We start from the raw sequence: 6,000 nt of genomic DNA on the forward strand, positions 1-6,000 counted from the left end.
GTCTGCCCCGTTGTTGCTGCGTTCCAGATGCGCGTGCCTTTTAACTGGAGATACCTTTCTTTTTGATTTGTTTTGTTATTGTTTTTGGGAGGGCTTCGCGTGGCCTTGGTGTTCACCCAACCTCCGCGTTCCAGGCCCGCGTGATAGAAGAGAAGAAGACGAAGACAATGGAAACAGCACTCGTCCAGTGTCTGTGCAAACGTCTCTTTTTAGATGCAGAGCATCTGATTCACTCGCCTTGTCCCTCCGGCGTCGTCGTCGTCGGCGTTGTCCGCCCCTCCCCCATTCTCCTCGCCGCGCCAGCTGCTCTCTCCGCCGTTCACCCCCTCTCCTCTCCGATAGCGAACACTCTCTCGCGAGGGGCATTGGATTGGCTTGGATTGGATTGGCTTGGATTGGATTGGATTGGATTGGATTAAAGTGGATTGTGTTGCGTCATAGCCGCGGCACGTTGCGTCATAGCCGCGGCAGACGCGCTGGGGCCGGCGCATGTGCAGTACTCTCTCTTCCGCTGTTTCCTCTCCTTCGGGCGCGCTGCGCATATAACCGGTGTGCCGTTCTCCGGCGAAGCAACATCCACGCTTGGCTCAAACACCTAGAGTCCACGCCGCTTTACAAGTACGCCAACGTCGTCATCGACTGGGACCGGCTTACGCAGTCCCCTCAACGTTATGCGCGCTATAAAACACGGTCCCTTCACCGCTCCGCCTATGCGTCGCATCTACACAGGGGTTCCCGCGAGGGGAGGTGGGAGTTTTTTTTTCCAAAAAGCTGACTCCTCGCATTCCTCACTGATCTTTGTGAGTGTGTAACCATCCACCTACTCACCTGGATTATCATAGCGCCCTCTTCAACACCCCGTAAGCTTTACTATCTGAGGTTTTGGCCGTTAGGCCTAACGCCTCCCTTCGGACGGCATGTCGTCGTCGGCACCGCCGACGTTGCTTCGCCCGCTGTTGCTGCCTTACCCGAATCAACGGGTGCTTCCGGAATCTCAAAAAGCGTCTACCACTCCTCTGGTGTCAGACCATATACCTCCTGCACCGCCTAGCCACCCCTTCACGCCAGTCACCATGAGCATCCGGAGCCAGCCCTCAAGCCCCCAGGACATAAATATGGAAGACACCGCAGGAGATACCGCTGAAGTCAACCATGGAACCCCAGCCATTGCGGAACTTCAAGACCAAGATCCCCGCTTCACGTCCATAACGTGGCAGCGCAGCTCTGCCGCACACGCCCGATAAACCAAACAGACCAAGTGAGTAGACCACGCTTCTTGCTCGTACTAAGGGCGCTCCCAAAATTTACTGTCAACAACATCTCTAAACATGCCCTCGCTCACCTAATCGGCAACCCTGCCCCCCAGTCTAATCTAGCTGAGATACCAGCTTCTCAGTTGCCTTTGCCGCTTTCTACCTCCCCCCTCTACGAAGTTGTCGCAATCATCGCCCATCCTCCCAGGGCCAAGAAGCTCATCCTCGTGTCCGCCTACTAGTGAACCACATATCAAACATGCTCAGATGCTTTCTCATGGCTCCAAGATATCAGAAATGAATACCCTTCCACCCCCATTCTCATCTGAGGTGATTCGAATGCCCCCACACTACATGGGGCTATCCCATCAACTCCGGTAGGGCAAAATACCTCCCCGATCTCTACCGAAGTGGCCAACGTTCATCTCATCAATGATACCACCTATTTCAGTCGGATCATCCTCTATCCCAATCATACCGACACCACCCCTGACTTAACATGGGCTTCCCCGGGCCTTGTGAAGACCTAGGCCTTCTACTTCACTACTTGGGGTAGTGATCATCTTCCTATACTCATAACTCTTCGAGGAAAACGCATTCGAGACCGACGGACTACTCGCTTTCATTTGAACTGGGCCACTTTTCGAGAGAAACTGCTACAATACGATCCCCCGCCTTCACTGAAGGAAATGACTGGTACTATTTTGGACTCGTACTTTGCCTCAGCAGAGACCATAACTTGCGACGAAACTTCCCCTCTTTTTGACAACCACTTGGCCAACTTATGGAAGCGCATGGAGTACCTCACGCAAGTCTATCATACTTCCGGCAGAAGACATTCCCTTCTATGTCGCTTACGTGACCAGTACAGAACGATCACGGCTTACCAAAAACAACTGGCTGCTGACAACTGAGCTGCACTATGCAACGACCTCGGCAGACTCTCTGGACTCAGTTCTTTGTGGAAACTTAATCGCAGCCTTGGTGACAAAAAACGCAGCCGCACACAAATAGTGTAACTCTAATGGTCATTAGCAAGAACTCCTCCCAAACTGAAAAAAAAAAACTCTCCTTCGCAGCTTCTTTCCTCACTCTTCACTTACTCATCCGCAACCACTACCAAATATTACTATACAAGATCCAGTGCCGGAACCTGAAAGCCCATTCTCGTTTGCTGAATTCACAACAGCGCTCCGTCAAGGAAGGCCCAAATCCGCCCCTGGCCCCGATGGAGTTCAGTGGATTCACCTACGCAAGCTACCTAAACCAGCCCAGCTACACCTCCTAAACCGCCGAATCACTCGTGGGAAACCGGCCTCGTCCCCAACCACCTGAAACTGTCGCTCATATTTCCAATACACAAACCAAACAAGAAGCAACAAACGCCCGACGACTTTTCGCATCTCCGTCCGATATCCCTCACTCCCGTTATCTGCAAACTAATAGAATGGCTCATCCATAACCGAATCACGCACTATTTTGAATTCGTAAGGCCCTATTTTCACCCCTCACAAACAGGTTTTCGCCCCAACCTCAGCACCGCTGACAGCCTCCAGCTCCTCAGACGGGTGATTAAACGGAAATACTCCCGACAACCCTTGGAACACCTTCTCGCACTAGACTTACAGAAAGCCGTCGACTGCGTTAGCCAACAAGCAATCCTTGAAGAACTTGCTGAGGCATTTCCCAGCCCGAAAGCTCAAACCTGTATCCGAAACTTCCTTGAAGCTCGCCCCATTCAATTACACGAAACCTACCCAGGTTAGTCTCCCCGAGTCTAGCCATGACCAGAATAACAAGACGAATCACCACTGAGTCCACAGCCCGCTTTACCATCTACGCTGCCGATATTACTATATGGACCGAATCAGCCCAATACCCAAATCAAGACGCCACGATTACGGGCTTCCAGTGCGCAGTGACGAGACTCGAAAAGGTCCTCCCCGACCTTGGCCTGTCCCTCGCACCTCACAAAACAAAATTCCTCGCCATCTTCGGCTGTCAACCGAAGTCAGTGTCGCCTCCATTTGTCTCAGCCAGACTGGAACCAATTAAACTCCTAGGAGTCTACATTGGAACCAGGAACAGCCCCACAATATGGCTTAATCGCCTTAAGCAGAAATGGAACTTCGTGCAGCACACCCTCCGACGGCTCTTAAACAAACATGGAGGAGCCAAACAAAACGCCATCACCACCCTCGGCAGAGCAGTAGCGGTGGGCATTCTTTCATAAGGAGGGACACATTATGACCTCAACTGCACCCAACGACGCACGCTACAAGTTCTTCACAATTCCACCCTATACACCATCACTGGCCTCCCATGTCATACAAAAATTGCAAACCTCCAACAAGCAGCGACCCTCCCACCAATCGACCGCATCATTCAGGAACAAACGGATCAATACAACTTTAAACGACAACTCGCCCACCAAGGCGGGCTCCTCACCGCGTGGGATCAGCGAAGTCATCTCCCCCTACCTAATTTTCCAGCCCCAACACCCTGTGGCAGTGGCCTCATTTCACTCAATCCGTCACCTCGCAACCCGCTGCACGCAGGAAGCCTAAGCTTTGACAGCAACGCTGCCGACGCCTTTCCTCAACTAAACGACCGAATGAAATTGACGTCTACACAGACGCTAGCCAGATAAACCCTCACGTCGCCACACTATGGAACATCCTGGACAATTTATTCATCATGAGAGCCCAATATCACCGTATTCCCAATAATACTTCAACGAACGCAGAGCTCATCGCTATCCACGATTCTCTCGACTACTTCATGTACGATTACCATCTCCCCATTCCACCCAAGTGACCCAACCTTCGCATCCTAACAGACGCATATGAAGCTCTCCAAGTACTTTGTCATCCCACGTCCACCCACCCTTTTGTCCACCAAATTATCCATCAAATCACTGCGCTCCAAACATCAGGTTTCCAAGTATCGGCTGGACCCCCGATCATGAACCGGCCGCGCCTGGAAACGAAGCAGCTCTCGTGGCTGCACAGGGGGCCATTCTTACAATAGCCTCCGATGTACCCCCGGAGCCGCCCTTCTCGGAACACCCCTGGCCCAACTATCGCTCCCGAAATCAGGCTCCGTAGATTCAGGCAACTGAAACAACAATGCCTCAAGGCACTAACACCTTTAGGCCACTTCACCTCCTTCCCCACCCTGACCCGAGCCCAAGGAATCTTCTTGAACAAGTTCCTGACCAACACCTGTACGGCACCAGAGACCATTCGACAATGGTATTATCCACAGCAAGCCCCCCCCCCCCCCCCCCATGTCCCTACTGCCACCACTCCATCGCAGCCGATCTCCACCAGCTCATCTGGCACTGCCCCAAGTTTTCTGGCTTTCGTACATTCACTCCACCTCACCACGACACCTCAACGTACATCTACCCAACATCCCTCACACACGACACACTCTTCGAAGTCATCATTTATGCCACAAAAAGCGGCCTAGTACGGGCAATTTATCAGTGGTCTGCACGACTTCTGAAAAGATCTCTTAAGACGACGTCATGTCATGAGGACTGTGCTCCATCCTCCCCATTCCCGTCTTCCCCCCCCCCCCCCCCCCTGGTCTTTGGCCTTCCTTTCTAATAAAGTTAACAAGAACAGGCCCGCGTGATGTTTCAGAGTGTTTGTTGAAGCCCTGTATTTTTCTGAAAATTTTTATGTCTAGTGCAGTACGTGCTATAGTGTTTTATTTATTCTCATTATCCTACGAATATTAAATTTAAATGTCCAAGGGTTTAAAAACAGTGACAAACAAAGAGAGGTGATTCAGTTTGCCAGAGAAAATTTTGTAGATCTGGTCTTCCTCCAAGAAGTGAACTGTTTTTCAATTGAAGACGTCAGAACGTTTCGGCAGAACTTTAACATCGCGTCTTATTTTTCTTTGGCGTCTAACCACTGCTGTGGGGTGGGCGTCCTAATCGTCAACCACACCATCCGTTGCTCCCATTTTAGTTGGGCAGATAGTGAGGGAAGACTGCTAGTCTTCAAATTTTCTCTTTCTGGTGCCCGCTTTAAAGTCCTAAACCTGTATGCTCCCGCACATGTCACAGCTACAAACAACTTCTTTCGTTGCGGGGGGGGGGGGTTGATCTTCTGGAGCGCGTGCCCACGATGCTTTGCGGAGATTTCAACTGCGTCCTCGATAGTATCCGTGATGTACGCGGTCCGGGTAGGGACGACCGACGTGGAACGCACGCGAACTGGGGTATCTAGTGCAAGACGTTCCCCTGGAGGATGTATGGCTGCTCCATTGCCGGAATAATTTCTCTCCCACGTAGAAGCGCGGTTCCTAATTGTCCAGACTAGACAGGTTTTATATAACTCCAGACCTAATCACCACTGTGTCAAACATAGAAGTAAATCAATTCCTTAGTATGGCCGGTTACATTTCCCACCATTACCCAGTGCTCCTGTCTTTGTTTATAGGTCACCGTAGACTTGATGGCACCCGACACTGGAAGCTTGATACTAGAATACTGCAAGATGACGTTACATTATTGTCATTAAAAACTGACATTTATTCTTCCCTACTGATCGAGGTTAGAATACAGCAGTGGGACAGTTTAAAATCCATATGAAGGCAACGAGCTCGAACAGCTGGTCAACAAAAAAAGTTTCGTGACACAGCGGAGCTTAACAACATGCTCAAGCGTATCCGGATAGTTAGATATGATAAAGAACTAACGCCTTTAATGAGTGAATAACTTCACATCCTT

This window comes from Haemaphysalis longicornis, unplaced genomic scaffold (genome assembly GCF_048455015.1).
Source record: "Haemaphysalis longicornis isolate Haplotype H1 unplaced genomic scaffold, Haemaphysalis longicornis Haplotype H1 scaffold_3, whole genome shotgun sequence".
Lineage (NCBI taxonomy): Eukaryota > Metazoa > Arthropoda > Arachnida > Ixodida > Ixodidae > Haemaphysalis > Haemaphysalis longicornis.